Source organism: Canis lupus, chromosome 16 (assembly GCF_048164855.1).
Source record: "Canis lupus baileyi chromosome 16, mCanLup2.hap1, whole genome shotgun sequence".
In the NCBI taxonomy this organism is placed as follows: Eukaryota; Metazoa; Chordata; class Mammalia; order Carnivora; family Canidae; genus Canis; species Canis lupus.
The window spans coordinates 49,467,142-49,489,479 of NC_132853.1; the positions used below are offsets into that span (position 1 = coordinate 49,467,142).

At 35.4% G+C, this 22,338-nt stretch overlaps 1 protein-coding gene across 12 annotated transcripts in view; it reads right to left on the reverse strand.

Moving 5' to 3' along the window:
• TANC2 (tetratricopeptide repeat, ankyrin repeat and coiled-coil containing 2) overlaps positions 1–22,338 on the reverse strand; it is a 369,328-nt gene that overhangs the window by 259,650 nt on the left and 87,340 nt on the right. Inside the window, exon 1 of one of the 12 annotated variants that reach the window (XM_072781228.1) lies at positions 21,382–21,524. The exons of 9 other annotated variants lie outside the window; for them this stretch is intronic. The gene's annotated coding sequence lies outside the window, so the exon portion shown is untranslated. Of the gene's footprint in view, positions 1–21,381; positions 21,525–22,338 lie in introns of those variants that run through there. 2 more of the 12 variants (XM_072781229.1, XM_072781223.1) reach the window with 2 other exon arrangements.

The window sequence follows — 22,338 nt, forward strand, 5'->3', positions numbered from 1 at the left end:
TTATATCCAGTAAAACTTACCTTTCAGTATAAAGAGCAAAGACAAACTGCTATCAACATGCAAAAACTCAGAAGATACTGTTCCTGTGAGCTCCTCCTAGCTCTACTAGACAACTAGCTATAGGCAATCAAAGTGACAGGAGAGACATCAAAATAAGGGCAGATAGTGAGCACTAAACATACAGTTGATCATAGAATTAAGACTAAAAGAATAAACAGTTTTTAAGGAGAGAGATTACAGAATATAAAGGCTATAAAGTCTGACAATGTAGGGGATCCCTGGGTGGTGCAGCGGTTTCGCGCCTGCCTTTGGCCCAGGGCGCGATCCTGGAGACCCGGGATCGAATCCCGCATCTGGCTCCCGGTGCATGGAGCCTGCTTCTCCCTCTGCCTGTGTCTCTGCCTCTCTCTCTCTCTGTGACTATCATAAATAAATAAAAATTAAAAAAAAAAAGTCTGACAATGTAGACGCAGGACAATCATTTAAAAAAAAATGGGAGGAGACTGAAGAAGCATTAAAAAAAAACAACAAAAAATTTCAGTAAACAAAATTGGTGGCAATGATGTTCTGAAGCCATTCTCTTTATAAAGAGGGATAAAGCAAATGATTAATTATGGGATAGTCTAATGTTTGGGTTTTTTAAATGTTAAAAAAAAAAAAAAAGCTGGTTTAGCAAAGGAAATGTATTAGGTGAACCTGGACTATCCTGACAAATTTAGTTGCAAGGAAGCTATGAAAGACAATAGACAAATAGGGTCATACCAAAAAGACTCAGTGAAGAAGCACTCACTGGTCATGAGATCACAATGATGTTTAAAAAACAACACCACACTAACCGGTCACTTTCTAAGGATAACAGGAACCCAGTTTATTATTTTGAAATCTGGGAAAAAGGAAAGAATTAAGCAATTTGTCCTACATTTCCACCATAAACTATACTGGTAGCCAAAGAGTATATAACAGAGATCTTCTATAAAATCATTCCAGACAATAAATGGGAAATAAAAGAAAAAAAATCAGAATATCACCATTTCACAATGAATTGATAGCTCCAGAGGCACAGGGTACCAATGACTAATAACCAAAAAAAAAAAAAAAAAAGAGTAAATAAAGCCCAGACATTACATACCTCTTGATGATAGGAGCATAACAACTACAGTTTTCAATCAAACTTAAGTCTGGTCAAACCTCTGAATGTAGCTGTCACTACATTTCAAGAAAAATGAAGGACAGAGGAAAATGTTGAATTGTTTCTGAGCGCACAATCAATAAAAATTAGACTGGGGAAATTTTTACAGGTCAAATAACCTAGGTCTTTGAACAGATTAAAAAAAAGTTATTATGCAGTCCTAAATTATTGTGGAATAAACATTCATTTTATCAAAATACAAAACTGTACCAGAAATCTGTGGCATCTTAAATCAGGATGTATGAATACAGTACTAGTCACTTTTCCTTCCCAGTAATTATTTAATTTTTAAATGCAAGTATCTTTCTTTACTTGGAAATCAATTACAATGAGCAACATTCATATTTAGGCAGGTCTTAAATTTTCATTATTTTGATTTTTTCTATGTGGGTAAAATTTTATACATATAATTTGTTTTAACATCAAAACATGCTCTTAAAATGAGAGAAAGTAATATGAATAAAACACAGACATTTCCTCTTATCAGCACTGTCTTCCTTTTTTTTTGGGGGGGGGGTTGTATTTGTCTATTCATGAGAGACACAGAGAGAGAGAGAGAGGTAGAGACATATGCAGAGGGAGAAGAAGGCTCTCTTTAGGGAGCCTGATGCAGGACTCTGATCCCAATCACTGGACTCCAGGATCAAGACCTGAGCCAAAGGCAGATGCTCAACCATTGAGCCACCCAGGTGCCCCAGCACTGTCTTCCTAAACAATAAGAGGCAAAAAATAAATAAAACTTAGGCTTCAAATAGTATTAAATCTGCATGATCTGTGGAATGTCAAGGTATCAATAAAACAATTCACAGGAGAAATATAGGCAAGAAATGGTTTAAGATATAGTTTTGAGTGCGCACGCCAGTGGAAAACAAGACCAAAAAAAATCACCAATTTGATGCCATCATAATCTAAAATGTTTTAACTGCCTAAATTTTCAAAATTAAGTGAGAAATACATTGCAATAAATTTGAGCAATTCACTCCCCTAAGACTGAAACCCTATAACCAACAGTGTCTTACTCCAATGGAAACTAAGCATAAGAGTTGAGATTAACTCTCAGGTGAAAATAAACAGTTAAAGATTGTTTAAGAAGAAACTCATCTCTTCCCCAACATGATGTAGGAAAATAATTTCAACCTCTTTTAAAAAAAGTACCTGTGGTATGCTTATGGAACCAAGAATCCATTATACAATATAGCAAGACTACAATGACACATAGTACTTTAAATGTTTTTGCTTTGCTTAACACACAATTCCTTCAGTACAGAGAAGACCTCCCACACAAGACACTTATATCTACATTTATGGACAAAACAGAACCTTCAGTTGTCAAGCAAATCAAGTTATTTGCATAAGACTGATTACCTCACACCTGAGTGTATAAGGTAGGACTAGTCTGTGTCTATGAAGTAAGAATTTACTCATCAAACTTGAGTTAAAGACTTACTTCAGATATACTATGAATTTTGCAGAGGAAAACACCCTGATGTAACAGGTACAGAAATAAAAAGACCTGACTCCAACTCAAGTGCTAGCCTTTAAAATCAGAGCTTAATTTTCCTGCTTCTGAGATAGTCAGCAAAGAACATTTGTGTTTTTTTATCTGCAAATAATATGCAACAATATACTTTAATACTAAGAAACATAATGGATTTGCTATGCCCATTATTTCAAAGAGGAAAATGCCACTGGAGAATTTACCTCATAGGGTAGATGTCTTTCAAATGAGGTGTATTAAAGCAGCAAAATAGTCCTCCTAAAGAAATACTAACCATATAGGGATATTCAATATGTAGTGATTCCTATGAAGGAACTTTAAAGTTAGAGAAAGTCTAGTAGCAATGCGCCTAAATAATTCCAAGAAAAACTTTTTCTTTCCCGTAAGAAGGTGATACTTTAAATGATTCTTCTTCTCAACCCAGGATCAAAATATTAGAGTTGAAAAATTAGCAATTTAAGTAACTCTGAATCTGGTAAGCCAAGCCCATCTTGAGTGTTCTCGGCTAAATACTGTGCTAGAATAAATAACAGATTAGATTTTATGAATGAAGATTTTGAAGTTGGTTGCCTTCAATCCTCATTTGGTAACTTAAATATACAACCCTAATAGAAGGCATGGGAGGGGTATTAAAGCTGTAAGGAATACAATTCAAATAGATTAAAGTTTTACTATTCAGGTGTAAACTCTGGTGCCTTTTACTAGTCAGGCATGAATCTGTAAGAACTGTATACACTTAGTGCCAACAAAGGCAGATGTAACTGGAAGGTATGAGTGGGATCTTTTTAAGATGCAAAAGAAGGGGATCCCTGGGTGGCGCAGCGGTTTAGCGCCTGCCTTTGGCAGAGGGCGCGATCCTGGAGACCCGGGATCGAATCCCACATCGGGCTCCTGGTGCATGGAGCCTGCTTCTCCCTCTGCCTATGTCTCTGCCTCTCTCTCTCTCTCTCTCTCTCTCTGTGACTATCATAAATAAATAAAAATTAAAAAAATAAATAAAATGCAGAAGAAGGACCAGGAACATAAGCTAGATTTATTTATTAGCCAAAAGTCACTTATGAATAGGTACATAGATAAGATGCTTCCTGGCTACATAAGACAAAAGATGAAAAGCAGCTCATCTGTCTGGGGTAGAAAAGGGAAAAGGAACCACAATTTATTTGTCCCAATATCTATTCTCTGATATCTACAGTATCAGAAAGATATTTACAACATTATCTCATTCAATACTAATAACAATTCTATGAAACAAGTATGATGCCCATTTTAAATGTAAGACTGAGACTCAGGGAAGTAAAGTGACTCCCTCCAAATCACACTGCAGTCCTATAATTCAAATTGTCTAGTTTCAAAAATCTCTGCTGCTCTCTACTGTAACAAAGAAGTCATTAAGATGGTGGTAGGGCATCCTGAGGGGGAAAGGGAGCAAAAGTGGACAGAATTCAATTCAGAGGCCACTACAAAAATCCAGAAGAATGAACACTTGGAGCAAGGGAGCAGTGGAGGTTGAGAGAAGAGGTCAGATTCTGGATATATTTTGAAGGTACAGCAGAAAGAATCTGCTGTCAGAAGAGAAAAATAAAGAAATAATCAAGGGTGATTCCAATATTTTGGGTCCAAACAATGGATGTGCAATTATATTGAGATAGGAAAAATTGTGAAAGAATAGGTCCAGTGATGAGGAGAGTATCTGGAAGTCAGGTCTGGACATACTAAGCTTGCAATGCCCATTTCGTATAAAAGCAGACATGAACATACATATGCCACCAGTACATAAACTCCTTTATTTTATTTTTTTTTAATAAACCACTTTTAAACTGTATGACATCTCCACGGAAGGGAGTATAGATAAGGGGAGAGAGAAAGAGAGAAGTCAAAAGACTAAACCTTGGGCCTGAATCCAACATGCAGAAGCTGGTGGTATGAGAAAAAAACTGCAGACAATAAGAAGTAGCAACCAGAGAACAGAGACAAGACTAGAAGAATACAGAAGTCAAGTAAAGAAAGAGATTCATGAGGGTGCCTGGGTGGTTCAGTCAGTTAAGTACCCAACTCTTGATCTCAGTTCAAGTCTTGATCTCAGGGTTGCAAGTTCAAGCCCCATGTGGAACTTCATGCTAAGCATGGAGCCTACTTAAAAAAAAAAAAAAAAAGAAGCAGCACCAGCATTTCATCGAAGGAAAAGATCAAATGTTGATAGGTCAAGTAACATGAAGATTGAGAAGTGACCAGTAAATGTAGTCGATGTAGATGATTTAACATGGTTCCTGTGGAGTGGAAGATATGAAATTTGATGGGATTAAGCTCAAGAGAGATTAGAAAGAATTTCCTGAAAAAGTCTTATCTCTCTCTAGACATGGAAGACAACCCATGGAGACCTTGGATATTCTGGGTGGCATCTGAATAAACACTAGGATAAAGTTAACACTATGAAAATTAAGATAGAGGGAGACACTAAGGTCCTTATTAACACTGGATTACTGAAGAAAACTATCCTATTTCTGGTTTACAGTTATATAAATCAATAAATCCTTATTATCATATAAACCAGAGGTCAAATCTGGCCTGCCACTTACTTTTGGATAGCCAATGAGCTAAGTAAGAATAGATTTTACGTTTTTAAATGACTAGAAAGTTAAAAGATTAATATTTTGTGACATAAAAAGTATATGAAATTTAAATTTGAATGTCCATAAAGTTTTATTAGCACAGAGTCATGATCACTCATTTATATGCAGTTGATGGTGTCTTTTACACTATAATGACAGGGTTCAGTAGTTGCAACTATTATGGCCTGCAACACCCAACATATTTGTTATCTAACCCTTTAGAGAAAAAGTCTGCTAACCCCTGATATAAGCAATTCTAAGACAAATATTCTATTACCTGCAACCATTCTCCTATACTCTGGCAGCACCAAACTACTTGATGATATTCAAAGGGGAAATGGATTAATGAGGCCTCCTCATTAATTTATTAACACTATCAATTTATTCACACTAACTCCTCTACCTAAAATGCAGTTGCCTCTACTTAACAATATAAGGAAATCGTATCCAATACATATTTACGGGGCTTGGTGTCTAGCACAACTAAGCTGGACTCAATTTAAGACCTTAGGAAATTTAATTAACTTCCCTGAACCTCAATTTCTTTATCTGTAAAGCTGATATTAGTAATCTCTTTGGAGTTGCAGTGAAAAACAAATGTGGTAATGTATATAAAACACAGCATGCCATCTGGCACTAAGTAAACACTTATTAAATGATAATTGGAATCTTCATCTGTCATCATCATGATCAGTAACAACATCCGTTCACCAAAAGATGGCTTAAATATCATTTTCTTGGGACCTTGGGTGGCTCAGCAGTTGAGCGTCTGCCTTTGGCTCAGGGTATGATCCCAGAGTCTCGGGATCGAGTCCCATGTCAGGCTCCCTGCATGAAGCCTGTTTCTCCCTCTGCCTATGTCTGTGCCTCTCTTGCTCTGTGTCTCTCATGAATAAATAAATAAAATCTTTAAAAAATATATATCATTTTCTTATCTTGTCTATAAGATTTTTGGGATGACTCCCACTAAGAATTAATTGTTCCCACTTCTGAGCTTCTATAGTACATTTGTGGAGGCCGAGAAAAATTAAGGCCATCCCACCTAAAGTTCAGCATTAGCACAAGGACAGCCATCTTAGGTCCCTGTGAATAAGAGCTGAACTTTAAGGGGAAAAACTGCAGAATGTCCTCGGCAGGTAATCCCATATCAGAAAGACAACAGAGCTCAGAATTGCCCTCGGCAGAGAATCCCATATCAGAAAGACAACAGAGCCCACGCCCGTGGTAGAAAGTCCCATCTTAGAATTCTTCCATCCCTTCTGGAAATCCCCTAGACCAGCCTATAAAAAACCCAGCTGTAACCCACTTCGGGGTCCAAGTCCCTGCTCCGCTGTGTCGGGTATACTTGGACCCAAGCTGGAGCTTGCTAATAAACCCTCGTGCGCTTGCATCGGTGTCGGCTCCTTGGTGGTTTCTCGGATTCGCAATCTTGGGCACAACACATTATGCATATTTGTTTTTATACTACTAACATACTACATAAAGATTAATTATTTACATGACTATCTTTGGGCTAAGGTTCAAAGTGGCATGGCTATTCTCAAAAACAAAACAAAACACACTGTTGAATTAATTTTGCCAAGAGCCAGCTCTAAAATTAATGCATTCATAAAACCAAACCAAGTTCAAGGGAATAATAAGTGGTACTGATGTGGCTTGAGACACAGTTTAAGAAGTTCAATGTTTTTACTTTTCTTATCTAAACTATTACTACAATAAGAAAAGTGGCATTATTCTAAAGCACAAAGACCTTAACCTCCACAACAATCTCAATGATCTTAATTATCAATAAGAATTTTCATAGGTAAGTCCAGACCCACCTGAAAGTTATTTCGTTCTTAAGAAAACATCTATAGTGTCTCTTCCTCTAAAGAAAAAAGGAAGCATGCTATCCCAAATAAAAAGGATTTAACAATGCCACCAATACTGTAGCTAATACTTTTCAGATTCTCATAGATCTAGCTCATATACTCTAAGTACAAAAATCAACTTCCCTATGATGAGTTATCAATTTATATTTGCCCTGTGTGACTATCATAAATAAATAAAAATTTAAAAAAAAAAAATTTAAAAAAAAAAAAAAAAGGGATCCCTGGGTGGCGCAGCGGTTTGGCGCCTGCCTTTGGCCCAGGGCGCGATCCTGGAGACCCGGGATCGAATCCCACATCGGGCTCTCGGTGCATGGAGCCTGCTTCTCCCTCTGCCTGTGTCTCTGCCTCTCTCTCTCTCTCTCTGTGTGACTATCATAAATAAATAAAAATTAAAAAAAAAAAATTAAAAAAAAAAATTTATATTTGCCTAAGGTATCCAAAATTGCCTAAAGTATCCCAGAAAGTCTGATCTGTAGCTTGAGAAAAGTTCTAAACACAGAACGCTTTGATTCTCATGATGGAGCTATGCATCAACGATGATGAGTAATAAAAGGAAAACAAATAGACTTGCTAATTGTAAATGAAGCAATCACCAGTAATAATGTCAGTATTTTTTTTTTAATGTCAGTATTTTTAAGCCTGATGACTGTGCTTTCAAGGTGCACAATGAATATATAAAATGTCAACCCAAACACAGAATTAAATAGAGCAACTGTTAAAAATCAAGGTATTTTCAATTACATATTTATTTTTTATTTTTTATTTATTTTTTTAAGATTTTATTTATTCACGAGACACAGAGAGAGAGGCAAAGGAAGATGCAGGCTCAATGCAGGAGCCCGATGTGGGAGTCAATCCCAGGACCACAGGATCATGCCCTGAGCCAAAGGCAGACGCCCAACCACTGAGCCACGCAGGCATCCCTTCTTTTTTTTTTATTAATAAACTTTTATTTTAGAATAGTTTTAGATTTACAAAAAAGTTGCTGAGATAGTACAGGGAGATTCCATAAACTCTACACCTAGTTTCCCCCTTAGATTAGTCATTTGCCAAAACTAATGAATCAATATTGATACATTATTAACTAAAGTCCACACTTTAGATTTCCTTATTTTTATTTAATGTCTATTTTCCATCCCATGATACCACATTACATTTAGTCATGATGTATTCTTAGACTCCTTAGACTAGTTCCTCAGGAATTTTTGTTTTAACTTTGACAGTTTTGAGGAGTACTGGTCAGGAATTTTGTAGAATGCACTCAGTGGGGTTTGTCTAATATTTTTCTCAGATTAGACTTGGGTTATAGGTTTAGAGGAGGAAGACCAAGAGGCAAATTGCCATCTTCATTATTTAATTTCAAGAATGCATAGTATCAATATATTGAAACTAAATAAATAGGTATATATGTTTACATATTCTATATAACTGAAAAAGAAAACTGAAGTTCTTCTTCAGCTGTGCCAACATTAATGAAAACATACATTACCTATTTGGTTCTTACTATGTGTCAGGCACAGTCACTGTGCTAAATGTCTTACAAATTTATGTCATTCAATCCTCAATAAAACCTTATAATATAAATATCATTTTTATTTTTGATACATCAGGAAACAGGAATTGAGATTCAAGCAAACATGGCCACAGTTGTAGGTCATAACTGCAGGATCCAGGATCTAAAATTAGGCCTAATTCTAAAGCCCTTCTCTTCTCCACCATTTTCTATCTATACAAAAACCTATCATGACATGTTAGAAAACTCAACAGTACAGCTGGTAGGAGACCAAAAAAAAAAAAAGAAAAGAAAAAATTCCAAGGTAAATTTGAAATAATCTCTGATTTCAAACTTCTTCCCCTCAAATCGGGTATTCAGTATAGCTCACTCGAATTCTTGAGTTTAATAGTTTGCTTGGAGTTGTTAGTAAGCACAGATATCTCTACAAATAAGCACTTCTTAGATTCACAGAATGATAGAGCTAAGAAAGAATTTTGAGTTTATTTTTGTCAATTTATACTTTTTAAACATTTTGTGAGGTTGAAGCTTTGAAAAAAAAAAAAAAAAGCCCAACAAAGGAACTTAACAACAGTTAAAAATATGACAATGTGAATGCCTGGGTGGCTCGGCAGTTGAGTGTCTGCCTTTAGCTCAGGGCATAATCCTGGAGTTTCAGTATCGAGTCCCACATCGAGCTCCCTACAAGGAGCCTGCTTCTCCCTCTGCCTGTGTCTCTGTTTCTCTCTTTCTCTCTGTCTCTCATGAATAAATAAATAAAATCTTTAAAAAATATATATATATATATATAAAACAATGTCAACAATAGGTATATTATATATGCACATATACACACTTTATCTATTTTTGATGTTCTTATCTGTTGAAACTGGATGCTGAGGAGGATACATAGGAGTCTCAATCTTGGCCACATACCAGATTGATCTAGAAATCCAGCTATTTTTTTAAAAACGGCTTATGCTCAAGCTACGCCTCTTCCCCAGATCAATGAAATGAGAATACTGAGAGTGAGACCCAAGCATGACTAGTTCTTTGAAACTCCCTGGATGATTCAGCCTGTAGCCAAAGTTGAGAAACATTCACAGAGATTATGCGTTGCTTTGATACAGAAATGAACTGGATCCATCTGTAAATTCCCAGTGCTAACAGAGACAGATACTATAGGTAAGAAGTACTAATTGTACAGAAAGCTATGATCTCTAAACTGAAGATGAAGGTTACACTCACTCCTTGTTTACTGCTGATTTTGGTGACTTGGGGGATTTATGGACCAAATTGGGATAATATTGTATAAAGCAAAGAAGGTTTTAACCTATCGTTAACTAGACTAAATATTACTCTTTTGAGCTGGGCTTGAGAAGTTATGCTACTAAGATGATGATGTCACCTAGATGTAAAGCTTCCTAAGATCCTTTTTTTTTTTTTTTTTAAGATTTTATTTATTTATTCATGAGAGACACAGAGAGAGAGAGGCAGAGACACAGGCAGAGGGAGAAATAGGCTCCATGCAGGGAGCCTGATGTGGGACTCAATCCCAGTCTCCATGATCATGCCCTGGGCTGAAGGCTGAGCCACCGGGGCTGCCCGCTTCCTAAGATTCTTAAAACTAGAATAGCCTCTGCCTCTTCACATTAACCTGGTCTAAGGAAAGCCACTTCCCTAAAGTATAAGAAGGGATGTTCAGGAACAGTAGCAGATTTTATTTATAAAAACAGACAGGAATAAAAGACCATGGTGGGGGATCCCTGGGTGGCACAGCGGTTTGGCGCCTGCCTTTGGCCCAGGGCGCGATCCTGGAGACCCGGGATCGAATCCCACATCAGGCTCCCGGTGCATGGAGCCTGCTTCTCCCTCTGCCTGTGTGTCTGCCTCTCTCTCTCTCTCTCTGTGACTATCATAAATAAATAAAAATTAAAAAAAAAAAAAGACCATGGTGTACTTAGGAAAATCCAAAGAGTTTGATATACTAGAGCACAGAAAGTATGGGGAAGACACAGATTACAAAAGTAGATAAGTTGGCAGAAGCATAATCACAACAAAAGGCATAATCATTATTCATGATTAGACTTCATCTTCTAAGTGTGGGGAAGAAAATGAGGGACAATGAGCAGGAGAGTAGCATGATCTGAACAGTATTTGCAAAGACAAATCTGGCAAGCATCTACAGTTGGCACCATGGGGTCACAGAGATAAAGAGATCACTGCAATAAGCCCAGATGAAAGGAAAGCCTGACTAAATGCACTAACGCTGAGAACACAGAAGGAAGCACAGGTTCGTGGCATATTTGGGACTGAGAACTCCAAAGACTCTGTATCCTTTTGAAAGAGGTGCTCTAATGATGATCATTTCTCCTTTCTTCCTTGAATCCATTCCCATCAGGCTTTCAACCACACCACTCCAGCAAATTCACATTTACCAAGATCTCCTATAAAGTCCACTAACTTCAGTGGTCAGTTCTGTTCTCTTATTTTTTGCCTTATTATAACAACATTTGATGCAATTCATCATTCTCTTTTCCTTGAAACTTTCTTTTCACTTAACTTCCAAAACCCTACCCCTTCTTACCTCTGTGGCTCCCCCTGGCTTGTTCTGTCTCTTCGCAGTCCCTATGGCCCAGGGCCCCAGGGCTCATTTCTCTAATCTGTACTCTTTGCTATGTACATTCCGTTGTTTATCTCAAACAGACTCTTGGTTTTATGTTTCATCTAAATGCTGACGATTCCCAAATTTGTATGTCCAGCCTGAACCTTGTGAACAAAAGCTCAGTACTTCCAGAATTGACCACCCTACATCTCAACTTTGAACATCAAGCAGGCATCTCAAAATTTGACACAGCCTAACATTTCCCCTCTCACAGTCTTCCTCATATCTGTGAACAGCATCTCCATTCTTTTAGTTACTCGAGTCAAAAACCTGGGAGTTACCCTTAACTCCTCTCTTTCGCTCACACTGCACATTCATTCCAACAGTAAACTGTCAGCTGTACCTATCCAAACTACTTCTCACTCTTTGCTCCTGCCACCCTGGTCCCAACCACCTTTATCTATCACCTGGTTTCTCTGCTCTGTCTTGGCCGGACTTGAGTTTAATCTCAACCCATCAATCAGAATGGTTCTGTTAAAACACAAATCACATCATGACACTTCTCTCCTCAAAGATTCCCCATCTTAGTAAAAGTCAAAGTACTTAGATCAAAGCGCAACTTGATGTGGTCCCCATTACCTCTCTGACATCATCTCCTACTATTCTTGCGCCTCTGACTTCACTGAAGCATACTGGTTCCTGTCATGTTCTAAACATGCCAAAGAGGGGCACCCGGGTGGCTCAGTGGTTGAGCGTCTGCCTCTGGCTCAAGTCGTGATCCTGGGGTCCTGGGATCGAGTTCTGCCTCAGGCTCTCCGCAGGAAGCCTGCTTCTCCCTCTGCTTATGTCTCTGTCTCTCTGTGTGTATGTGTCTCTCATGAATAAATAAAATCTTAAATAGATAAATAAATACACACACACACACATACATATATATATATTTAAGAGGGGTGCTTGAGTGGCTCAGCTGCTTAAGTGTCTGCCTTTGGCTAAGGTCATCATTCTAGAGTCCTGAGATCCAGCCCATGTTGTGGTTACGTTTTGGGTTCCTTTATTCGGCAGAGGAGTCTGCTTCTCCCTCTTCCTTTGCCCTTCCCCCTGCCTGTGCTCTTTCTCTCTCGCTTTCTCTCAAATAAATAAAATCTTTTAAAATAAAATAAATAAGTAAATAAACACACCAAAAATATACTTGTATCAAGGCATCTGCCTGGAATATTTCTCTCACAGATTATCAGTAAGGCCTATTCTTTCATTTCCTTCAGATAGGTATCTAAGTGTCCCCTCAAGGACATCTTCCCTCAGCACCCTATCTAAAATCATACTCCCCCTAGATACCAGATTTACAATAGACATACTTTCTTCTCCCTTCCCTGCTTGTTTCCCCTTAGTAGTTATCACTAACATAGTCTATATTTTACTTATTTATTTTAACTTTGGCCATCTTCTCTATTAGAATGTAAGTTCCATAAGGGCAAATAATTTTGTATTCACTGTTCCATTCCCCATGTCTAGGGCAACAGCTGATAGGTAGTAGTTGCTCAAAAGATAGCTGTTGAATTAATTAATTTGCATGAGTGAAAGAAGGGAATTCTGGATGCCTTAGAATTCTTAACTTGGGAATTTCATTGGATTTATTATAATTCCATTAACCAAGATAAAGAATAGAATTTCATTGGACTTCTTATAATTCCATTAACCAAGATAAAGAAACAGAAGCTGTGAGACTGGGATGGAGAAATAGGAAGTTATTTTAAATCAAGGATTTAATTTACAATCTGATTTAATCTTAACCTCTATTTAGTGCCTCATCAATTCCAGATCTAGGACTAGAAGGAGGGAAACACAGACAGCCAGAAATGAAATTATTTAATCCCTTGATTTTTTTCTAAACCAAACAGGTAATTCTCAATCAGGAACTCTGTAATGATTCTCAATTCTCAACACAAATGCTTGTGTTTTACTTTTAAATACATGATTCTAATGTATTCTAATGTAAAAGGAGCTCCTTTTATTCATCTTTGTGTAAAAACTGGAGAGGTCCATCTATTAATTATTATTTGTCTTTTTGAAATTTCTACTTGAATGTCTCCTATATAGCTCAAACTCAAAATATCTGAACAGGAAATTTTACTTTCCCCTGACTCTTTCAAACCTGATACTCTATCAGAGCTTCTCATCTCAATGAATTCATCACCAAATACTGTTGATTCTTCTTCTTAAATGTCCCTGAATCCATACCTAACCTGTCTCCAATTCCTATACCCATTCTCTTCTAAATGTTTATCCACAAAATGAGTAATCATTTAGAAATGCAGATGTATTAGTTTTCTCATTTAACGTTTAAAATGTTAAAGCAATCCCCATCAGAACGTATCAAAAAAATTTTTTTTTCAAGATTTTATTTATTTATTTGAGAGTCAGCAAGTGAGAACTAGATCCCTGGGACTACAGGATCATGACCTGAGCTGAAGGCAGACACTTAACTGACTGAGCCACCTAGGTGCCCAAGAAGAGATAAAAATTCTTAACATGGTCTATAAGATTCTACTTTTCCAGCTTCATTTCTTGTTAGATCTCCCTTTGTTTTCCTAATATTGGCTTTTGTTCACTTTTTAATCTCTACCCTCAGGATATCTAGAGTGGAAACCTGCGAAACAACCACTATATACCTAAGGAGTCAGGATAAAGTATGATCTTGACCCCAAATTCCTACCTTCATATATGAGGATAAGTTCAAAAGCACAAGTAAGAGAAAATTTGTATTTTATGTCATATGTTCATAATAAAATAAACCCTTATATTTATTCCTCTTATGTCTTAAAAAGATAGAATGATAGCTACTGACAGATTAAAAATCTTCCCCCCCTCACCTCACCCCACAAAAAAGGCACATCTTTCTGTTTTGAGAAGTATATTTAAATGTATTGACACTCACTGAAAAAATAAAATAATAAAAAGCCTATATATATAGAATCTAACTATGCTTCAATTTTTTTCACAAATTTTACTTTATCCCATACACCTATATTATTTGATTACAATGATAGCAATGAAAATAAAAATTTAAGATCAAAATGTTTTAAGGAAAATAGTTTTTCAATTGAAAAACCTTGGTATATATAATATATTAAAAAAAAAAAATTCAAGAAAAATACTGCCTTCTCTAAACTTGTCATTAGTAAGGTCCTTACTAGAGTATTACTGTTTTATATTTTTCTCCTAAGTTACTAGGAAACATAAATACAATAATGATTAACTGGTTGAATAACAGGAGTCATTAGGATCTAGTAGAATATAGAAATATTTAATCAGGGCACCTGGGTGGCTTGGTCTCTTGAGCATTGGACTCTTGACTTTGGCTCAGGTCTCGATCTCAGCAGGGAGTCTGCTTGGGATTCTCTTTCTCCCTCTCCCCATCCCTACCCCTTACCCATGCATGCTCTCTCTCTAAAATAAATATATTTAAAAAAAAAAAACAGAAATATTTAATCAAAAAATAAGGAAGTAACTGAATAAAGAATCAAGAAAATAGACTCACATGTAAATAAAGGAATTTCATATATGAGAAAATAACAATATACAGCACTGGAGAAAGGAAAGGCTAAATTCAACAACAAAAAGGGTACAGAAATTAACTTTTTCCATATGAGAAAAAAATAACTAGATCCCCTTGTCATTCTATAATCTCACTACCAAAAAATTAAGAGGGAAAAAAATAAAAATGTAGTAAAAAATCTGGAAGTAAAAATCAAAACTCTAACCATTAAAGAAAATTTTCTGAAACAATATAGGAGGAATAAAGAATGATTAATATGAATACATTAAAATTTTAAACTTACATTCAATTGAGGTTTAGAGTTTTAGTCTTATAACCAAAAGCAAAGTCTTAAAAAAGAATAGAGACGAGAAAAGATATTTGCAATAAATGTCACAGACTAAGGATCGATCTACAACAGGGATCTATGAACTTCTGTAAAGAGAATAAATATTTTAGGCTTGCAGACCATATGTTCTCTGTTACAACTACTTAACTCCACCATTGTAGCACAAAAACAGCCACAGACAATATGTAAATAAACAAGTATGGCTGTATTCCAATAAAACTTTCTTCTTTATAGAACTGAAATTTGGAATTCATATAATTTTTACATGTTGTAACATTCTATTCTGTTTTTTTCTGAATCATAAAATAAATGTAAAAACTATCCTCAGCTCACGGGTTGCACAGGAACAGGTGGTGGACTAGATTTGATCCATGGGCTATAGTTTGCTGAACCCTGTCTAGAATATATAAATATCCATAAACCAATAAGACAAAGATAAATAATCCAAGAAAAAAATGTATAAAGAATATAAGGAAGCTATTAAGAAAAGAGGTCATCTGAAAGGCCAAAACACATCAAAGCATATCTGGCTTTACTAGAAATTAAGGAAATAAAAATTCAATCAGTAGGATATTACCTTTTATATACCAGTTTAGGAAAATGAAGAAGTCTGACCATATGAATGTTGGCAAGGATACTGCGAAACAGGAACTCTCAAACATTTTTGAGAAGATTATAAACTGACACAGTGACTAAGCACAAGAATTATCTAGCAAAAGTGAAATGCAAATAATCTACATCCGCTTTCAGGTATAGCCCCTAGAAAAATTCAGATAATGTGTATAAGGATATTCACTGCAGCATTTTTTGTAATAACACAGAACAAAACAAACACTGAAATAAATTCAGATTTCTATTAGGAAAGAAATGAGTAAAAGAAATGTGCTCATAAAATTGAATACTACACAACACATACAAGAAATAAACCAAATCCATACATACCAAACAAAAGCAAAATAAGCAAGATACAGAATTCTACAGAGACAATAATACCACTTAGTAAATTTTATTTTATTTATTTTTTTAAAGATGTTATTTATTTATTCATGAGAGACAGAGAGAAAGAAAGAGAGAGAGAGAGAGAGAGAGAGAGAGAGAGAGAGGCAGAGACACAGGCAGAGGGAGAAGCAGACTCCATGCAGGGAGCCTGACAGGGGACTCAGTCCTGGATCTCCACGATCACACCCTGGGCCGAATGCGGCACTAAACCGCTGAGCCACCCGGGCTGCCCACACTTAGTAAATTTTAGAACACATACAACACTGAAAATTGTTCATGGATATATTTATATTAGGAATTTTTCATCTCTGATAAAGGAGATTCAAACATCAACTTCTTTTTTTTTTTTTTTTTTTTTTTACCAAATTCTATATTTGTATGTAGGAGTCTGTATATTATCTACATCTGTGTGTATCTGTTAGGATATGGTTATAACAATGAGAACTAGTGAGAAGACATACTATATTTTGTTTTGAAAGTTATAGGAATTTACATTTATGAAAATTCATTATTATAGCAAAATAGAGAATGGACCTAAGGGTACTGAGCCTGGAGACATCATAATTTAAGTAGAAAAAAAGGAAATTCTAAATTAGGAAGTGAGAATGGAAGAGGACAAGAGAAAACAAAGTTGAAGATAATTCAGAAGTTCTAATCAACTGGACATGAAAACAGGTTAGATGTTGGTGGCCATTTTGGGAGTGCAGAAAGCTTCGTGTATTTTCCAACTGCTTCCTGAATACACCGGCTTTGTGCTTTTAAGCAGCTTTTAGAAATGACATCTCCATTAGCAGTGATGATAATGGGCCATCAACTATAGCTATAGAAAAGGACTTTAGAAAACAAAGTATCAGCTAAAGCAATTTTGAAAGAGATGTAGGGAAGGTTTTCTCTGCTTGCAGTTTCTGCCAGATTATATGCACAATGCATCCTCCTGAGGGTAAAGGATCCCGTTGAATACTAACATCTCAATCTTCAGTTACCGGAGGAAGAGACAATAAAAGGCTTTGGGTCCATACAAGGACAAATCCTGGCTCCCACACTTACTGTAAAACTTTGGCCAGGTCTCTTCTTTTTTTTCTCTGCCTGTTTCTTTATTTGCTAAATGAGTAAAATAAAGTACAGCTGATCCTTAACAACATGGATTTGTATTGTGTAGGCCCATGTATAGATGAGTTTTTAAAATTAATATAGTACTATATATATTCTCTTATGACTTTCTTTTTTTTCTCTTATGACTTTGGTATCATTTTCTTTCCACTAGCTTACTTCATATATAAGAATACAATATATAACATATAAACCATGTGTTAATCAACTGTGTTATCTGTAAGGCTTCTGGTCAACAGTTGGCTATTGATAATTAAGTTTTGGGGCAGTCAAATGTTATTTGTAGATTTTCAACTGTGCAGGAGTCAGTACCCTATCCCCTAAATTGTTCAAAGGCCAACTGTAATAGAATTTATTTCATAAGGTTCTAAAACTTGAGTATAATTACATATGTATTTACACGTATCTGTGTCTCTATATGCACACACAAAGTGCTCTTACGCTTCTTCATCAGTTACTAGGCACCCAGTAAGTGCTGGGGCATTGCATTACGTCCTGAAGAAACAGAGATGACATATTTATATTGTCTGCCCTCTCACAGTACATAGCCATGACACTGTGAGAGACAGACGTGTGAGAGCTAATGTATGGTCTTTGACCTAAGTAATTAGGAATTCCTGAAGCTATTTCTCAATCTTTTGAAGCCTATTAACCATTTCAGTGTCATTTAATCTTTCGACAATTGCTAAATATAAAGAGAAAAGGCTTAGAGTTACACAGAGAAAAACCCTTATTAATACACAAACCTATGGATGAAGTCATTTTCTAATTCCTATTTTCATTGTCTCTAAAGTTTCCTGTTATTTTCTTTTATCCTTCTAAAAGATTCATAAATAAATAAATCTAATGTTAATCTAAAAGACTCATTAATTTATAAAACTCCCAGAAACTTAACTCTAAATTCCCCCCCACTTTAAGAATGTATTCACTTATTTCTTTTACCCATAAACATACTGTGAATCTGAAAGATTCATAAATAATACACCCAGAAACTACCTGGATCTTAGAATTACAAAGACAATGATGGTTAAATGAATATTAATAAGAGTTTTTTATTGCTTAGTTTAAAACGAATTACTCTCTATTTACAGCATAAAATCTTTTGTTTTTATGCTGTAATAGACAATTTTTACATTTTTTTAATAAAAAGATGTTTCTTTATTATCCGAAATATCTACTGCAAGTCATTCCCTCATCAACTTACTTTGTAACAATCTCCTTCAACAAAAGATAGCTTAATTGCATCCAGCTCTCTATTACAAATTTACAGTACTAATCCTTGCCAGCCATTTTGTTTTCAGCTTGTAACACGAGCAGCCAGCTGCCTTTAGCCTGACTTTATTAGCATATCGGATAATTTAGAAAATGAGCACAGAAATGGAACCTAAAAGATATAGTCGGTTTTTATCAGAATATATCTATATATTAGATACTAGTCTTTATGCTTTATGATGCTTCTCTAATTCCTTTCAATATAATTAATTTTCTTAATTTAAATGCTTACTTCCTGTTCACACTAATTTTTCCCTCCCCAGATCCTATGAGGTTGACCTACTACTATTTAAATATAAGAATTTCAAATTTTAATAAAATAAACCACACATATATTTTGAATATTTTCTGTAATAGGATAAAAGGATTGGATATTTGGTACTATAATTTACAACTATATTCCAGCAGACCATCTAGCCAAGAATAATAAGTACATAAAAGCTAACATATATTGTTCTCACATCTCAAGGGTGTTTCTAATAGCCAGCAGACAGCAAACAATTCTCCACCTGTTTTGACTTGCAATAGGCTGCTGTGTTTGAATGTCAATAACAATATGCCCTCACCAAGCATCACTGAAGTCTTAGATGACAAATCATCTAATACAAATCTAATAGAATGGGGAAGGGTAGGGAGAAAGAGTTCATGTTCTTCAGAACTCTTTTCTATTATATCTTCCCTCCTTCCCAACAAGTCCCACTCATCTATATTTAATAAATGTTCTGAAATTATATTACTCATTAACCAACCCTATCATTTAATGTGAAACTTTTTAGACAGGCTCTTCTAGTTGATTAAATAATACTATTTAGAAAGTTTGTTAACCTAATAGAATATAACACCCTTGAAGTAACAATAAGCAAAGCGAGAAAAAAAAAAAAAAAGGTGGGTGGTGCCCTGCAAGGAAATAAAATGCTCAGAAGACAGGAATTACTGAAGTGCTTTAATAACTTCAGTTCTCCTCCAAACCCTTCCTTGTCACCACAGCATTTTTTTATATTTTCACTGTGATACTAACTAGCCATCCAGTCTGCTGTAAAAGCCTCTGGTTAGAACAGATTTCAAGGCTGCTGTGTCTTGTAAGGAACCAATCAGATTTCTTTGTTTCATCTGCAACATTCCATCAGGGTTATATAACATTTTAGATACATGAAACACTCTAATAATATAGTATATTTCAATTTACATTTAGCTATTTATTGTAAATCTAGCATATAAAAATCCTGTATTGTTCTTCTATGTTACTCAATAAAATCAAAGGAATATAGTACAGACAAGAGGGTTATTTTTCTTTTTGGGAAAAAGAGTGAATTTGCTTTGTCTAAAAGAGTTTGTGAAAATACAGAATATGGGCACTCCACAGACTACTAAAATGAATGTTGATCCTTTTTATTTCTGTTTATAGTAAAGTGGGTGAGGTAATCCAACAGTGGCAAACAGCCATACAGTTGTTAATTCTTATCACATACAACATGTCATTGGTATAGAATAAAATATTATAAGTAGATTTTATAAACTCAGGCTTAATCTTTTGTAATTTTTTAAGGCACAGAAAAATTAAGTGAAATATTTAAAACACTTGGCCAAATATTTTCTCAAAGAAGAAAATCTGAACTCTAAATGTCTACCCTCAATTTAACACCTACAATATTAACTAAAAAATAGTATGCCAGCAGCACTGTTCCCTATTTGATCAGAATACTTGCAGTGTACTTGTACTGGCACCATACAAATATTTCCTCTCTCAATATCTCTCTCTCTCTCAGATAGAGATAATGCTACATAACTTAAATACTGCTCTTCTGTGCTATTAATATAACAACTCAGATATTCAAGAACACATTAAGCTGGAACCTGTGAATCTAGTATTTTCTTCTTTTTTTTTTTTTTTTTCACAACTCAAAGGCATCCCACATATGACGGTTACAAATCAGCACAGGATTAAAATAGTGCCCAAGCATAAAAAAGCTCAATCTGTTGGGTGTGGCTTAAGTAAATATATCTTGTCTCAACTGGACAGCTCCCCAGTAACATGCAGCCACTGAAACCCAAAATATATGAGTACATAAGTAAAGCGCTTCCGGGAGGAGGTGGGAAACTAAACCTCCATTTTTTTTTTTATGCTTGATGTTCAATTGTTTCTATACTGTACTTCTAAAAAGACAGTGTCTTGAGTCCATGCTAAACATTGCTCAAGAAACCAAGGACAGAAATTTTACTTGTCCTACTTCCTCTCCTTATTTTATACTCACTGTCCTCAACATGGCCATTCTTACAAACATTTTGCTTTCATAAAAGAGGTAATCATTTAAATCATGACTATGTGCAATGCGAACTCACACTGCATTACAGTCATCAATAAAATATGAAGTGCCAACTCCAGTGTTCATTCTACTTATTTTCCATCTCACCAGAGAATGCCCTACTAATGCTCTCTACTATTATAAAATGAACAATATAAGGAAAAAGACATTGGTAGGAGCTGCGACAAATAAGCAACAGAGAAAATATTAAACCTTTAAGTTCTTACTTTTTTAACAACCTAGTATTAATAGTAAAAAAAACCCTTCATGCATTCATGTCTATATATATAGACACACACACACATTCCACATATTTGGTACAAATATAAATCTGTTTATAATCTACCATGCATATATTTATTAATGTCACACATGCAATATATCTGAAACCTCTATATATAGGTGGCATGCAGATTTCAGAACTATACATTTTCATTCTTAAATGGTCACAAACATTAAAACAGCTAAGGATTTCTGACATACTGAACTATATCCAAGCTTTTAATCTTGTTAAACAATTTTCTCTACTATTCAATGCAGCAAACCCACCTTTGAATCATATTGACGGTTATTTTTTTCCCATGCCCTCTACGTGCTGCACCATTTTGTTTGTCTTCTGGACAGTGGAGAAATCGGCAGACAGCAGTGAAGGAGTGTACTGGAGTCAGCAGAGGCAGTGCCAGCCTCCTACTGCAGTCTGTATATTGAACGCACTCAAACCCACAGGTGCCTACGTAAAATCCTCCAGCTGCAGCCTGCAACTTAATGTTTCCTTCGGCAGCAGATCTGTATGCTATTTTCACTTTGCTTTAACCCAATAAATGGACAGGATGCACAACAGTGTGCACCTTTTAAAAACGAATTTTACATAAAATATTTAAATAGACACTGTCTCCATCAAGTAGCTAAAAATGAATGACTTTAAATCAGAAGGATAATCACCAAATTATGAAGAATCAGAAGGATAATCGCCAAAAGAGAAATGCATTTCTAACACTGTATAAATTCTAAACTGGTAATTTAATTATTCAAAAAATATAACATTAAAAACTAGCATACGACATACCTTACATCTTCCTATATAATTAGCTTATAAAAGTAATTTTTCATACACCTTAAGTATATCATGTATAAATACAAAAAAAGGCCTGCCTCTGACCATACCTTTTCATCACCAAATAATCCACTGATAAGAAGAAAATACAGAACTTATCTGTTAAGAGGCGAAGTGAATCAAGGTTAAACCAATGTTCAAACACTAACAGATGAAACACGAAACAGAGGCTCACAATCCTTTCACATAAACTTCAAACATATACACTCTTATCCTACCCTAATTACAGAATTTAAAAACTTTGTGAAACCTTAAAGAAATCGAAAAAATCTTTTTAATTTTTCAGATGAACGAATTAAGACCAGAGAGGTTAACACTAAGATACCTCTCCCAAGGTCACATAGCCAGTTAGCAGCAAAACTTTGTCTTCAAAATACATCTTTTAATAAATA